The 16,412-nt window shown below is 39.1% G+C and overlaps 2 pseudogenes; both read left to right on the top strand.

The window, feature by feature from the left end:
- Window positions 1-59: 59 nt before the first annotated feature.
- LOC120188696 lies at window positions 60-6,195 on the top strand (annotated as a pseudogene).
- A 4,039-nt stretch (window positions 6,196-10,234) lies between these two features.
- Window positions 10,235-16,364, top strand: LOC120188837 (annotated as a pseudogene).
- Window positions 16,365-16,412: the final 48 nt, after the last annotated feature.

The following is a 16,412-nucleotide window of genomic DNA, read 5'->3' as shown; positions in this document are numbered from 1 at the left end:
CCACATTGCTCCTTTCCTTTCTCCTTTTCACTTTACAATTCCCTACACTTAAAGGAACCATGAGCCAGCAACAACCACGAAGGCCTCAGCCTGATTATTCCCGTGATCAAGAAGATCCCATCAAGTACGGTGACGTTTTTAACGTCTCCGGTGAACTCGCTTCGAAACCTATCGCACCACTACATGCCTCCGCCATGCAGTCGGCTGAGACCACGGTTCTTGGACAAACGCGGAGAAGTGGTCCTGCAGCTGTCATGCAATCCGCAGCCCGCGTCAATGAAAGAGCAGGCGTTGTTCGCCACCATCAAACAGATTTTACTGGAGACGAAGGCGTCACCGTAACTAAGTCCACCGCGGGTGGCGAATCCTGGATCACCGAAGCCGTTGAGGGACAGGTAAACATTATAAAGATAAAATTATTCTATTACTAACCTGTGATATTGTTGGAAATAAAACACTCACACAAACAACTTTTATTGAAACTCAAACAAATATTACAAGAGTACTCTCACTCAAAAACAAGAACTACAACTCACTCTTATAAGACTTTGCTTCTTCACTCACTTAGAAACTCTTAATTTTTCTTGATTCTTAAAACTAAAATGGGAAGGGGTATTTATACTACTCAAGAACAATCCTACACCACACAAATAAACTAATTTAAACCATTACAAATTCAACAAATATCTAACTCTCACCTAACTAAATTGATGTAAGCAATGACATCATTAATTAAATGATGTAAGCAATGACATCTTTAATTAAATGATGTAAGTAATGACATCAATTTAGTTTGGGTTTGGGTTTAGGCTCCCATAATGGATCAAGTTTATGATCCAACACCCTCCCTTAAACTTGATCTCGTGACCCCTAGTAGGTTCCTTAATCTTAAGAAGTCTTCGCTGGTCAGTGGCTTGGTAAAAATATCAGCAACTTGATCTTGTGACTTCACATATTCAACTTCCACATCTTTTCTTGCAACACACTCCCTTATATAGTGGTAGCGAATATCAATGTGCTTGCTTCGATCATGGAATACTGGATTCTTCGCTAAGGCAATGGCTGACTTGTTGTCGACACAAACCTTGGTAGGCTCTTCTTGTATCAAACCAATCTCCTTCAATAGATTTCTAAGCCAAATTGCATGACAAACACATGAGGTAGCAGCAACATATTCCGCTTCACAAGTGGATAATGTGACAATCAGTTGTTTCTTTGACATCCATGTGAATGCAATATCTCCCATGAAAAATACGAATCCAGTAGTGCTCCTTCAATTATCTATGTCTCCACCCCAATCACTGTCGCTATATCCAACAAGCTTGTAATCATTAGAAACTGAATAGAACAAGCCAAAGTCAATTGTACCTTTCAGATAGCGAAGAATTCTCTTTGCGGCTTTAAAATGGGTGGTTGTTGGGGATTCCATGTAGCGACTAACCAATCCAACTGCGTGAAGAATATCGGGTCTCGTGCAAGTTAGATAGCGTAGACTTCCTACCAAACTTTTGAAGAATGTTGGATCTACACTTTCGCCTTCTTCATGTTTGGTCATCTTGATCCCGTATTCTGCCGGTGTGCTTATTGGCTTACAGTTCTCCATCTTGAACTTCTTCAGTATCTCCTTTGCATAGCTTTCCTGTGAAATGAAAATTCCATCATTTTGTTGCTTAACTTCAATGCCAAGGTAGTACGCCATGAGCCCCATGTCTGTCATCTCGAATTCTTTCATCATCACATCCTTGAATTCATTAAACATGCTTGGGTTGCTTCCAGTGAAGATCAAATCGTCCACGTAGAGGCACACGATCAAAATATCTTCATCTTTGATCTTGATATATAGAGCATGCTCGTAGGGACATTTGTTGAAGCCATTCTCTTGGAAGTACTTGTCGATTCGGCTATTCCATGCCCTTGGTGCTTGTTTTAGCCCGTAAAGAGCCTTCTTCAACTTCAACACCTTGTCTTCATGCCCTTTGACTTCATAGCCTGATGGTTGCTGAATGTAAAGTTCCTCTTCAAGAACTCCATTTAGGAAGGCGGACTTTACATCCATCTGTTGTATCTTCCACTTGTTTTGAGCTGCCAAAGAAATGATTAGTCTGATAGTCTCCAATCGAGCAACAGGAGCAAATACCTCATCATAGTCAATTCCAGCCTTTTGACTATAGCCTTTAGCAACTAGCCTCGCCTTGTGCCTTTCAATCTCTCCTTTGGCGTTTTGCTTTGTTTTGTACACCCATTTGACACCTATCGCCTTATGTCCCTTGGGAAGTGAGGTAAGTTCCCATGTGTCATTCTTCTCGATGGCCTTGATTTCTTCGTCCATCGCATCTCTCCATTTCTTTTCTTGTACCGCTTCTTGAAAGCTCACTGGTTCACAATCGGCAAACAGACAAAATAATGTAAGATTATCTTGTCGTTCAGTTACCTCATAGAGATCTCTAAGGCTTCTTGTGCGTTGCACAACTCTTTCACTTTGACTCCCACTTGACGATGATGAAGGTGATGAGTCTCCTTGAGTGGTTGATGTTGGTGAAGTGGGTGGAGTTGCAAGCTCTTGTTGAGATTCATCTAGTTGCTCCCTCATTGTCTGCTCATCTTCTTCAAACTGAGGAAAGAAATTGAAGTCATCTGTATGAGAGTTAAAATCCCATTCTCCTTCTTCGTTGAAGACCACATCTCGACTAATCACAAACTTCTTATTGTCTGGATTGTACAACTTGTAGCCCTTCGAATTAGCATCATAGCCGATGAAGATAAAACTCTCGCTTTTATCATCAAGCTTCGTTCTTCTCTCGTCTGGTACGTGAACATGGGCTATACTTCCAAAGGTTCTCAAGTGGGAAATGCCAGGCTTTCTTCCACTCCATGCCTCTTGCGGTGTCTTTCCCCATACACTTCTTGTTGGAGATCGATTTGACAAGTAGACTGCACATGATACTGCTTCCGCCCAAAATTCTTTGGGTAGTTTCTTACTTTTGAGCATGCTTCGTGCCATGTCGAGGATTGTTCTATTCTTTCTTTCTGCCACACCATTTTGCTGGGGGGATCTAGGAACTGTCATTGGTCGACGAATTCCATTTGCTTCACAGAACTCTTGAAACTCCCTGGAAGTAAATTCTCCACCTCGATCGGATCTCATGGCTTTGATCTTTCTACCGTTTTCTCTCTCCACTGCTGCTTTGAACTTCTTGAAGACTTCAAAAACTTCTGACTTCTGTTTCAAGAAATATACCCAGGTTTTTCTTGAAAAATCATCAATGAAGAGAAGAAAATAGTTATTGTTACCGAGAGAGCTTGGCTTGATCGGTCCACACACATCGATATGGATGAGCTCAAGTGGCTTCTTAGCTCTTGTCTCTGACTCCTTTGGAAAGCTTTTCCTGAATTGTTTCCCGACTAGACACCCTTCACAGAGTTGGTCAGGATGGTTGATGTGAGGTAGTCCTTTCACCATCTCCTTCTTAGATAATAGCTCTAGACCTCCAAAATTGAGATGCCCAAATCGAAGATGCCAAAGCCATGATGCATCTTTGTAGCAAGCTTTCAGGCACTTTGCAACATCATTTTGTATGTTGATCAAGAACATTCTATTCTTTGACATCGGCACTTTAGCAATGAAGTTATTCTTATCATCTTTATAGAAAGATTATAATTATTCATATGAATATCATAACCTTTCTCTACCAGTTGCCCTAAACTTAAAATGTTACTTTTCATATTGGGCACATAGTAGACATTTGAAATAAATTGATGTCTCCCATCTTTCAAACGGATAAGAATGTTACCTCTCCCTTTCACTGCTATTGTGGAATCATCTCCAAACGAAACATTTCCACTTACTGACTCGTCTAGCTCCACAAACATGTCTTTCCTTCCACACATGTGATTGCTTGCACCACTGTCAAGATACCAGGAATTTGCTTGGACACCATCAGTTTCCTTTCGTGCTAGAAGAAGAGTTTCTTTGCCATCTGTCTTTTCCTCCACGTAATTGGCCTTCTCCTTAATTTTGTTGTTGGGAGCTCTACATTCTGAAGCATAATGCCCAAATTTTTGACAATTATAACATCGAATTTGAGATTTGTCATACTTTGAGTTTGGATTAATTCTTCCACGGCCTCGTGTTGAGCTTTCTCCTTTCTCATAGTTGTTGTTGGAATTGTTATTGTTGTAATTCCAGCCTCGTCCACGACCTCGACTTCCACCTCGTCCATGGCCTCTACCTCTGCCTTGGCCACGTTGGTTTCTATCATTGCGTTGGCTCTCATGCATATCCTTGAGTTGCAGCTTGAGGAGTTGCTCAGTAAACTCATGCTTCTTTTTATGCTTCTCTTCGTATGCTTGAATTGATCCTTGGAGCTGTTCGATCTTCATTTCTTCCAAGTCTTTAGTTTCTTCAATCGTCACGACGATGTGCTCAAATTTGGGATCCAACGAACGGAGTATCTTCTCTATTATCCTCACATCGTCTAACTTTTCACCATTTCTTTTTAATTGATTAGAAACAGCTACTACTCTTGAGAAATAATCTGAAATAGACTCAGATGCTTTCATGTTTAAGGATTCGAATTCACCTCTTAATGTTTGGAGACGAACCTTCTTCACTTGCTCGGATCCTTTGTAAGAGGTTTGCAGCTTCTCCCACGCTTCCTTGCTAGAGCTTGCACTTGAAATCTTTTCAAAACCATCATCATCTAATGCTTGATAGATGAGGTAGAGAGCCTTCTTGTCTCTCTTTCTTGAATCCTTCAAAGTTGTCTTTTGATCTGGTGTAAGAGTAGCAAAAGCATCATCATCTGCAGGCTCGTTATAGCCTTTCTCTATGATATCCCACACATCTTGTGATCCAAGAAGTGCCTTCATTTTGATACTCCAATTGTCATAGTTGTTGTTGTTGAGTGTCGGAACTTGGAATGGTGCCATACCATTTGCCATATCTCTCAATATAATGAGATTTTGTAAAATCCGATTGCACGGATGAATCCGGAACGATGAAAAAAAAACTTTGGAGGGACTTGGACAACTCGGTCAAGGGCTCCAACTCGGCTGACTTGGCTCAACTCGGTGAGTCAACTTGATTTTCTGGCAACAGTCTTCCGGCGGTGCGTGGCGGTGCGTCAGAACTCAGATTGAGAAAATTCTGGCGGCGGCGGATTCCTCTCGTCGAGACCTTCGATCTTTCCAACTCGCTCTGATGCCACTTTGTTGGAAATAAAACACTCACACAAACAACTTTTATTGAAACTCAAACAAATATTACAAGAGTACTCTCACTCAAAAACAAGAACTACAACTCACTCTTATAAGACTTTGCTTCTTCACTCACTTAGAAGCTCTTAATTTTTCTTGATTCTTAAAACTAAAATGGGAAGGGGTATTTATACTACTCAAGAACAATCCTACACCACACAAATAAACTAATTTAAACCATTACAAATTCAACAAATATCTAACTCTCACCTAACTAAATTGATGTAAGCAATGACATCATTAATTAAATGATGTAAGCAATGACATCTTTAATTAAATGATGTAAGTAATGACATCAATTTAGTTTGGGTTTGGGTTTAGGCTCCCATAATGGATCAAGTTTATGATCCAACAGATATATATTTTAACGTTGTTTTGATGAGAAAAGGTTGTCGGGCAATACATTCAACCCGAAGTTCCTGCGGCTATCACTCCGGCATCATCGTTCGGTGCTGACCCTATAACGGTCGGGGGAAGCTTTGGAGACGGCGGCCTTATCTGCTGCCGATAAAACCATCGACCAGAGCGATGTAGCCGCCATTCAAGCGGCTGAAAGAAGAGCTACTGGATGTAACGAGACACTACCTGGCGGTGTGGCGGCAGAAGCCCAATCTGCGGCCACTCGGAATTCCCGGACTATGCTGTTTGAAGATAAAGCCACCCTGTCCGACGTTTTATGCGTAATAATCTTGCGTTACACCCGTATCACTATTTTAGTATCGATTTGTATTCGTGAAAAAAGAAAAATTAAAAAGGTTTGAAAATTTGGTGCAGGATGCAAGTTCAAAGTTGCCTAAAGACAAGGCGGTGACCGGTGAAGATGCTGATAGGGTAGTGGCGGCGGAGATGAGAAATAATCCTGACATGACCACCACGCCTGGTGGAGTGGCTGCTTCCATGGCTGCAGCAGCTAGGCTTAATCAAAATTTCACTCCTTGAACCGGATGATAACGCACATTTAATGTGCGTCCAAATTAAGTAATCTTAATTCCTTCCTTTTTATTAGAAGTAAACTTATGTACGGTGTGCGCTATGGTTTCGACTCATACGTTTGAATATGTCCTATATCAATAGTTGGTTTTTATTTGAAGTGTACTTATGATTTGGACTAGTATATTTAAAATAAATAAAATTATATATCAAAAAATATATTATATTGAACCCTTTAAGGAAATATTGTTTTCTTTTGAGTTTTCTTTAAAATTATGAATAGAAAAATTCCTGATAATAAAATTATCAATAGCTACTTTTAATTAATTTAAACTATTAAGAGAATATATTTTATTGTTTTATTTGTGAAATATATGTAATAATAATAAATGGATGATGGAGAAATTTAGGTAACATTTTTTGCTAATGGGCTCTCAATCCATTAGTTTTTGGATCTCACAGTTTTCGTTTCATTAATTCATCGTCCCAATGTCCAACTCCAATGCATACTGCATAACACATAGGGTGCGTTTGGATGGGGAATGCTGTTTAGTTGGCCAGGAGTCCAGGAATGTCATTACCTCTCTTTCCTTATGTATTATAACATTACCGGCGTTTTGGATTAAAATGACCTTAATTTTTTTTTCTTTCCAAAATATCATTCTTCTGTCATTGAATAATAAAAATTCTACGAATGTTAAATTACAAATTTATCCTTAAACTATTTTAGATTTACAAAAAAAATCTATAATTAAAATTTTATATGAAGTTCAGGGGTTAAAATAAAATTTTACCCTTTCATTAAACCTTTTTTATATTTTTAATTTTGTAAAAAAAATTATATAAATTTAAATTTTTTAAAGAAAATATATAAATATTTTCCAACTTGTAATATTATACAAATATATAACAATGACAATTTGATCAAATGTACATTCCAATAATATTTTATTCCTTTAACCAAACATAGTAATCTTACATTCCTGCTAAACCAACCAAACACAAAATACAACATTCTCAGTAATCCTATTCACTGGTAATCTTTTATTCCCACTGGTAATCTTACATTCCGTGAACCAAACGCAGTACTTATCTTTTAAGTATATAATTTTTAATATGCTATGATGGGCGAGATTAAGACAGATAAAATATTTAATTTTAAAATGTAGGATGGACAAAAATTTTATTCGATTAATATATAAATTAATAATAATTTGAAGTAAAAAAGTTAAGGTATTTGCACGAATCTCAGTGACTTCGGTGGTGGTAAAGGAATTATTATTATTCTTTGAGTTTGCAGATTTATATGAGTGTTCAACCTCAAATGATTGAGAATTATCTTTAAACATATATTACCTTGTACTCATATATAAAAAAAAGGCCGGGGTACTTCATGCCGATGATGATGTATCAATATTTGGTAATATATAAAATTATATATTATATAAATCTATGTCTATATATAAACTGTTTTTTCAACCCGCAAAAAGTATTAATCTATCATTATGTGTTCTGCATTAATATTTAAATAAATAATTAAAGATATATAAGAGTAAATTAAGATGATTTGTAAAAATAAATATCTAATGATAATGAATCATATAGTTATTCACCGAGCTGAATCATAGGCAAAAGGGTAGTCCGCTTGGTGGAGCAGATTGAGCCTACCATGTGTCTGTTGGACCATTCTATTTAACTTAGAACTCACCTCTCCCTTTCTCTATACCCTAATCCGTAACCAAAAGGGTTTCATGCATTTTAAAGGGAACATTCATTAGCAACTTTAGTTAATTAGGGCACCTATAAAGCAAGCATTCATTATTTCGATTATTCTTGCAATAAATAAACCTCCCTCCCATGGCCTTCTCACTACTTTCAACAGCGAATCTAATATGACATTAACCTGTTTTACTTTACTACCATGGCCCATTGCAGTAACTAATGTCCGAGAAATATCTTATGTTTACGGACACTAGAATTTACGTTCTTCTGAATATTGTAATAATATTCATATCAATTAAGTTAAGAATTAATAGATGATAAATTTTTTATTAGTTAGAGCATTCAACGAATTTTATTATATTAAATAGTTAACTTGACAAATAGATATATATCTTAAAAAGTAAAAAGTGGTAATAAATTGAACTGAGTTTATACATAAAATAAACATTTTCAATGTTCATATAACTTAACTCGAGTTTAGAATCTATTAAGAGTTTTTAGTAGGTAAAGAGAATGTTATTTTTCTTAGAGGATTCAAGTTTGAGTAGATGCATATGTAAGGTGTGTATACGTTGTTGCTAAACTAAAAAATATTTTATATAAATATTATTTTGTAATCATCTTGTATTATTAAAAGAAATTCAATTTTAAAGATAAATCTCAGATTTTTTTTAAATTTATTTATATTTTGTAATTCGTTAAACTAATTTGTTTTCACTCATTTATACTATCTTTTTATTTTTTGAAAAATATCTAAATAATTTATAATTTTGTATATGTTTCCTTTTAATAATTTTTATATGGACAAATTAACATGTAATGTTATATATTGTAAATTTATTTTTTATGTGATACAACTGTATATATAAATAAAATAATAAAATATATTTTAAGTTTAAAAAGTATGTCGATTTGACGGGTTAACACGAATATTGAATGTTAGAGTTAAAATATAAATCATTTTAATAAATTTTTTGTTAATATTTATTTTTCAAATTTAATATAGTTTTCTCAAACTCATTTAACGAATCTTTAATGTATACGTATTAGCAATCAATAAATAAAAAGTTAAATAAATTTTACCATATAATCATATAAATTATTAAAAATATTATTATTTCCTAAATTGAAATCTCATTATCTATAAGTACTTTCAACAGCAATTTGGCAAATATATAATAACGGAGTTCCATCTTCCTCTGGAACACTGTACATAAAGAGAATTAAATAGGTGGAGAAAATAACTTCAATGATCGAAAATGTCTTATAATATACGATTTTAATCAATTTTTTTTGGATTTGCGAAAATGACCAACAAACTCGCAACGCGAACTCTAATTTCGCAACTCAGTTTCCAAATTCGCAACGCAAATATGTAAATCGCATTGTGATTTTCCAAATTTACGTTACGATTTTCCAAATTCGCAAAGCGATTTCCTCGCAACACTGAATTTTAAATTCACAACTCGATTTCTGAATTCGCAACGCGAATTTTATTTTCGCAACACGAATTTTAATTTCGCAACAGGTTTTAGTTTTGCAACACAAATATTTTGGGTATATAACTACGCAGCAGCAGCAACTCATAACCTAAATCCCTAAATCGCAACTCATTTCATCTCCATCTATCACTCTTTCCGGCGACATCCGTTCCTATATCCAACGACATCCTTTTTCATCTCTATTTTTTTTTACATAAATTTTATTTCTATATAATTTTTCAATGATTTCTCTCTCAAATTATCAACTATCAACTTAATAAAGGTATATTTTTCTCTAAGTTAGTGATGATATGTAGTTTATAGCTCGTTTGTTTAGTAAATTAATTTATAATTTGTAGAATGAAATCATCTAATGTTGATTATGTTTGGATAGATTTGTGTTTTGGAGGGTCATGAGAGAATGTTCATGGTGTTTTACAATATATGCCTTTACCCATGAATCTTCAACTAAAACTGTCATTAAAAAAGTTAATTTATGAAACTCTAATGTTACGTGTTGCGAAGAAATTGAATTTAGAGTCTCTAAGTGGATTTAGGTTATCTTATAAGAGAAAATGTAAAGTTTATTTGTTAACCGACAATGAAGATGTTGAACGATTCATTGCTTACATTAGTGTTTCGCAAGAAGATGATGTTACATTGTATGTTTATTTAGAAACCGAGTTGCGAAATTGGAGTTCGCGTTGCGAATTTATTGGTCATTTTCGTAAATCTAAAAAAAATTAATTAAAATCATATATTATAAGACATTTTCGGTCACTGAATTATTTTCTCAAATTGGAGCCTTATATGCTGCATTTTCCTTCTCTGTTTTAATCACAACTATGCCAACCACTGTGGGAGGAAACCTCAACCGTTGCTTCATCAAGATCAAATTCCCATTAACTTCCTCCGCCTGTTACACCCTTCCACTTCCTTCCTCCACCGCCTCCGCCACCACCCCATCATCTCTTCTCTTCAATAACTTCAGCTCACCCTCCAAATCCTAGGCCAATCCTTCCTCCTCCTCTGACCCCCACCCCGGTCTTGAACCTGAATTCGCCACCGCTTTCGCCTCGAACCGCTTCTTTTTCACTTCTCCAGGCAGCTCCAACTCCATCATCGAATCAACACCGTCGTCGACCATCGCCACTCGACCCGGCGATACGAAGGTGTTTAAAGAGACGGTGTGGCGGTCCGACATTCTCCCCGGACCCTTATGTGGATTTCAGGAGATCCATGCAGGAAATGATGGAGGCACGTGACATCATCGATGTCAAGGCCAAATGGGACTACTTGATGCAGGGGGATCCGAGACAGATGATTCTGAGCTGTCAGATTGCACGTTGATGGCGCTGAGATACCATGAGTTGGCAGATCAGCGCAAAGGCGAGAATTGATTGTGACATGTTCCTCATTGGGGTCGTTTTGAGTATGTTTCAGTCTTTTGGCCATAACTTTGGCTACAGGTGTCAGAATCGCGCATAAGACCCCAATCTGAAAAGCTCTTTTCGACGCGCACGCTCCATGTGGCCTTTTTTTCAACCTCAAATTCTGCCGTTTTCCCCTCCGAATCACTAGATTTAGTTATTTTTTACTATTTATGGTAATATTTCGATTGTTAATTAGGAAGTCAATTTAAATCCGATTTAGGCCGGATTTTTAGGAGATTGCTTATTTTATTTCGAATTTCAATTTAGAGTGATTTTCGGGATTTTGCTATTTTTGGCAAAATTCGAATAAAGACGATTTTTTTGCTATAACAGTCCGGCTTGTGGACTGCTTTTTGGATTGTTTTGATTTTATAATATTTTATTAAACCCTAGAGACTTTTTTTTTCTCTGGTTTTTGGGCGAATTTTCTCTTGTGAATCGTCTGTCGGAACTAGCCTACAGGATAATCACTATTATGTCTGGCGTCAGTTGGTATCAGAGCTTCAACATCTTCTTGGGAAATTTCACCAGTTTCAATGGCTGGAGGTCGTGGTCGTGGTCGTGGTCGTCGTGAGTAGGTTCTGAATGAGGAAGCAGGATTCCGGGGCACAGGATTCTGGGAGCATCGTGGTCGGGAGGAGCGTCATGGAGACCTCGGTTTTCGGGTCGATCTCCCTGAGTTTTCTGGTACATTACAGGCCGAGGGATTCGTGGATTGGATTAATGAAATGGAGCGTATTTTTGAATATAAGGAAGTCCCCGATCGTGTGAAAGTGAAACTGATCGCTATCAAACTCAAGGGCAGAGCATCTGCGTGGTGGGAACAGTTACGACGTTCACGAGAAAGACAGGGCAAAACCAAGATCACTGATTGGGAGAAGATGAAAAAGAAGATGAAGGGCCACTTCCTTCCCTTCGGCTACACGTAAACCTTATTTCAGCGACTTCATGCGTTGAGGCAGGGCGCGCGATCAGTCGATGATTACACGGAGGAGTTTTACCAATTGGTCGCCCGGAACGATTTATCTGAGACGGAGGAGCAGATGGTGGCGCGATATTTGGGGGGTTTACGCCAGCCCTTGCAAGATGTCCTCAGCCTTCATTCATTGTGGAGTGTTTCAGAAGCATACCAGCGTGCACTTGCTGTTGAAAAACAGCAAAACAGGAGACCAATGATCAGGAGCGATCACAACAGTCGACCAGTTCGCCCTCAAGAGTCCCGTCCTGCTCAGCAGCCACCACAGGGTAATTCTAACCCTACTATTAGATGTTTTCGTTGTGGTGAACAAGGGCATAGGGCGACTGATTGCAGGAAGCCTGCTAGTCAAAAGGGCAAAAATTTGTTGATTGAGGAAAACGTGGAAGACGAGACTGAGGAGATTGGCGAACCCGTGTATGACGATGATGAGACTGATGATGTGCTGTATGGAGATGGTCATGAGACTCTGGTCGTTCGCAAGAGTCTACTTACCCCCAAGGGCAATTCAGGGGACGATTGGTTGAGAACCAATATTTTCCACACGACTTGCACAGTTGCAGATAAAGTCTGCAAAATGATCATTGACAGCGGCAGTTGTGAGAATGTAGTGTCCAAAGAGGTTGTCCAGAAATTGCAGTTGAAGACGGACCGTCATCCTAAGCCATACAAGTTGTCATGGCTAAATAAAGACAGTGAGGTAACAGTTGATAGGCGATGCCTCGTGTCTTTTTCAATTGGTAGAAAATATTTTGATAATGCCTGGTGTGATGTTGTGTCTATGGATGCGTGTCATATATTGTTGGGTCGACCTTGGCAGTATTATCGCAGTCTCATTCATGATGGACGGAAGAATACATATTCCCTTAGCATCAAGGGAAAAAAGATTGTGTTGGCACCCCGGCGGGAAGGACTTACTCCTACCCCAGTAACCCATAATACTAATCTGCTTTCTATGTCCAAGTTTTTAGATGAGATTGAGCATGGCGGCGTGGTCTATGCCTTGCTACCTTGCGAGAACAATGCAGTAGACGTGGATACAGATTTACCAGTAGAGGTGCAGCGGCTGCTAGCAGAATTCTCTAACTTGATGCCAGAGGATCTTCCTCCTGGACTACCACCTATGAGGGATATTCAGCATCAAATTGACCTTGTTCCTGGGTCAAGTTTGCCAAATCGACCAGCATATCGCCTCAGTCCCAAGGAGGCCGAAGAGTTGCAGCGACAGGTGGAAGAGTTGTTGGAGAGGGGCTATATCCGAGAGAGTATGAGCCCACGTGCAGTCCCTGCTCTGTTAGTGCCAAAGAAAGATGGTTCTTGGCGTATGTGTGTTGACAGCCGAGCGATCAACAGAATTACAGTGAAGTACCGGTTTCCAATTCCCCGTCTAGATGATATGTTGGATCAGCTATCTGGTTCTAAGATCTTCTCAAAAATTGACCTTAAGAGCGGTTACCACCAAATCAGAATAAGGCCTGGAGATGAGTGGAAGACGGCGTTTAAAACGCCACAAGGGTTGTATGAGTGGATGGTCATGCCTTTTGGGTTATCCAATGCGCCCAGTACATTCATGAGATTTATGCATCAGGTCTTGCGACCTTTTATGGGGAAATTTGTTGTAGTTTACTTCGATGATATCCTCGTTTATAGTCCGACATGGACTTCACACTTCGATCACCTCCGTGCTGTTTTTGAGATGCTGAAAACGGAGTGCTTGTTTGTCAATCAAAAGAAGTGTTCTTTCTTCACTACTTCTGTGACTTTTCTTGGTTTTGTTGTGTCTACTGATGGTGTTCATGCAGATCAGTCAAAGATAGATGCAGTCTTGGAGTGGCCCAGACCAAGAACCTTACATGACATCCGAAGTTTCCATGGCTTCACTACTCTGATCGCCCCTATCACAGAGTGCCTCAGGGGGCGTGATTTCCAGTGGTCTGAGGAGGCAGAGGCCAGTTTTCAACTGGTCAAGCAGAAGATGACCGAGGCTCCAGTTTTGGCACTTCCAGATTTTGACAAAGTGTTCGAGGTAAATTGTGATGCATCTGGCGTTGGCATTGGTGGTGTTCTGAGTCAGGCAGGTCGTCCGGTTGCTTTTTTCAGTGAAAAGCTATCGGGATCAAAGAAAAATTATTCCACTTATGATCTGGAGTTCTATGCCATAGTTCAATCCCTGAAGCATTGGCGTCACTACCTAGTACAGAAGGAGTTTATTCTGTTTACCGATCATGAGGCCTTGAAGTACATCAATGGCCAACACAAGCTGAGTAGACGTCATGCCAAGTGGGTAGCATACTTGCAAGAATTCACTTTTACGCTGAGGCACCAAGCAGGGAGTTTGAACCGCGTCGCAGATGCCCTGAGCCGTCGTACCTTACTTCTCACCACCATGAGTACTAAAGTTGCAGGATTTGAGACGTTCACAGATATGTATGCAGCTGATCCTTCCTTTGGAAGGATATTTCAGGAGGTAACTGAGGGTCACCGTCATGATTTTGTTTTGCATAATGGGTATCTGTTTCGTGGATTACAATTGTGCATTCCAGATTGTTCATTGAGGCAGCAAATTATAAGTGAACTCCATAATGAGGGACACTTTGGCCGAGATAAGACATTGGCCCTTATCTCTTCTGAATTTTATTGGCCCAAGTTGACTAGTGATGTGGCCCATTATGTGGACCGTTGTTATGTGTGCCAGCGGTCTAAGGGAGTTCTCACCAATGCGAGATTGTACACTCCCTTACCTGTTCCTGAAGCTCCTTGGTTCGATGTCAGCATGGATTTTGTACTAGGCTTACCCCGCACCCAAAGGGCCTCTGATTCTATCTTTGTTGTAGTTGACAGGTTTTCCAAGACGGCTCATTTTGTAGCTTGCAGAAAGACTATGGATGCTGACCGGATTGCCCATCTCTATTTCAAGGAGATTGTGCGTTTACATGGTGTTCCTCGATCCATCACTTCAGATCGTGATACTAAGTTCATCAGTCATTTCTGGAAGAGCCTGTGGGGGAAACTGGGAACGCAGTTGAATTTCAGTAGTGCCTACCACCCCCAGACGGATGGCCAGACTGAGGTGGTGAACCGAAGTTTGGGAAACCTTTTAAGGTGTTTGGCAGGAACGAAGCCGAATCAGTGGGATTTGGCATTGCCTCAGGCAGAATTTGCCTACAACAGATCAAAAAACAGAACCACAGGTTTAAGCCCATTTGAGATTGTCTATGGTCAGAACCCATCCGGGGTGTTGGACTTAGCCCCTATTCCACGTATAGGGCGTTTCAGTCCTAAAGTAGATGAGATGGCAAAGTATCTTCGGGGTATCCATGAGCAGGTGAAACAGACCATTCATGAGAGCAATACCAAGTACAAGACTCGGGTCGACAATCATCGTCGTCAGGTACTTTTTGAAGTTGGTGATTTTGTTTGGGCTGTATTAACTCGTGATCGTTTTCCTGTTGGTGAGTATAATAAGCTTAAGGATCGGAAGATTGGACCTTGTGAGGTCGTGCAGAAGATCAATGATAATGCTTACAGGTTGCGACTTCCCAGTCACTTGAAGACTTCTGATGTCTTTAATGTGAAGCACCTGAGTCATTGTTTTGTGAATCCTGATGACACTACTCTGAACTCGAGGACGAGTTCTTTCCAACCCGGGGTGACTGATGCAGGGGGATCCGAGACAGATGATGCTGAGCTGTCAGATTGCACGTTGATGGCGCTGAGATACCATGAGTTGGCAGATCAGCGCAAAGGCGGGAATTGATTGTGACATGTTCCTCATTGGGGTCGTTTTGAGTATGTTTCAGTCTTTTGGCCATAACTTTGGCTACAGGTGTCAGAATCGCGCATAAGACCCCAATCCGGAAAGCTCTTTTCGACGCACACGCTCTCCACATGGAGCTATGCTCCATGTGGCCTTTTTTTCAACCTCAAATTCTGCCGTTTTCCCCTCCGAATCACTAGATTTAGTTATTTTTTACTATTTATGGTAATATTTCGATTGTTAATTAGGAAGTCAATTTAAATCCGATTTAGGTCGGATTTTTGGGAGATTGCTTATTTTATTTCGAATTTCAATTTAGAGTGATTTTCGGGATTTTGCTATTTTTGGCAAAATTCGAATAAAGACGATTTTTTTGCTATAACAGTCCGGCTTGTGGACTGCTTTTTGGATTGTTTTGATTTTATAATATTTTATTAAACCCTAGAGACTTTTTTTTCTCTGGTTTTTGGGCGAATTTTCTCTTGTGAATCGTCTGTCGGAACTAGCCTACAGGATAATCACTATTCTGTCTGGCGTCACTACTTGCATGAACTCCTTTTGTGCTACCTTGCATTGAATCCCAAAAGTACTCACAAGTTTATCGTCGGATCGTTTGCTGATCTTGTTGTTAGCCTCTTGTCAATGGAAGGTGACGTTACTAAAATCGCCGGCGGCAAGATTCCACGGCAGTGCATGTAAACTTCGATGAATTGTAGTTACATTTTAGTATTGTTGATTTGCAGGCAAATCATATAAATAATTAGTAAAGTTTGTAAGTCAATTCAAGTGAAGAGGAAAAGTATAGTTCAATAGTTGACGAATGCAGCCTGGAAGATAATAGGGATAAAGCAACTTTC

This window comes from Hibiscus syriacus, unplaced genomic scaffold (genome assembly GCF_006381635.1).
Source record: "Hibiscus syriacus cultivar Baekdansim isolate YM2019G1 unplaced genomic scaffold, ASM638163v2 tig00116951_pilon, whole genome shotgun sequence".
Taxonomy (NCBI): Eukaryota; Viridiplantae; Streptophyta; class Magnoliopsida; order Malvales; family Malvaceae; genus Hibiscus; species Hibiscus syriacus.
The sequence above is the reverse complement of the archived record's forward strand: the minus strand, read 5'-3'. Positions and strand labels throughout refer to the sequence as shown.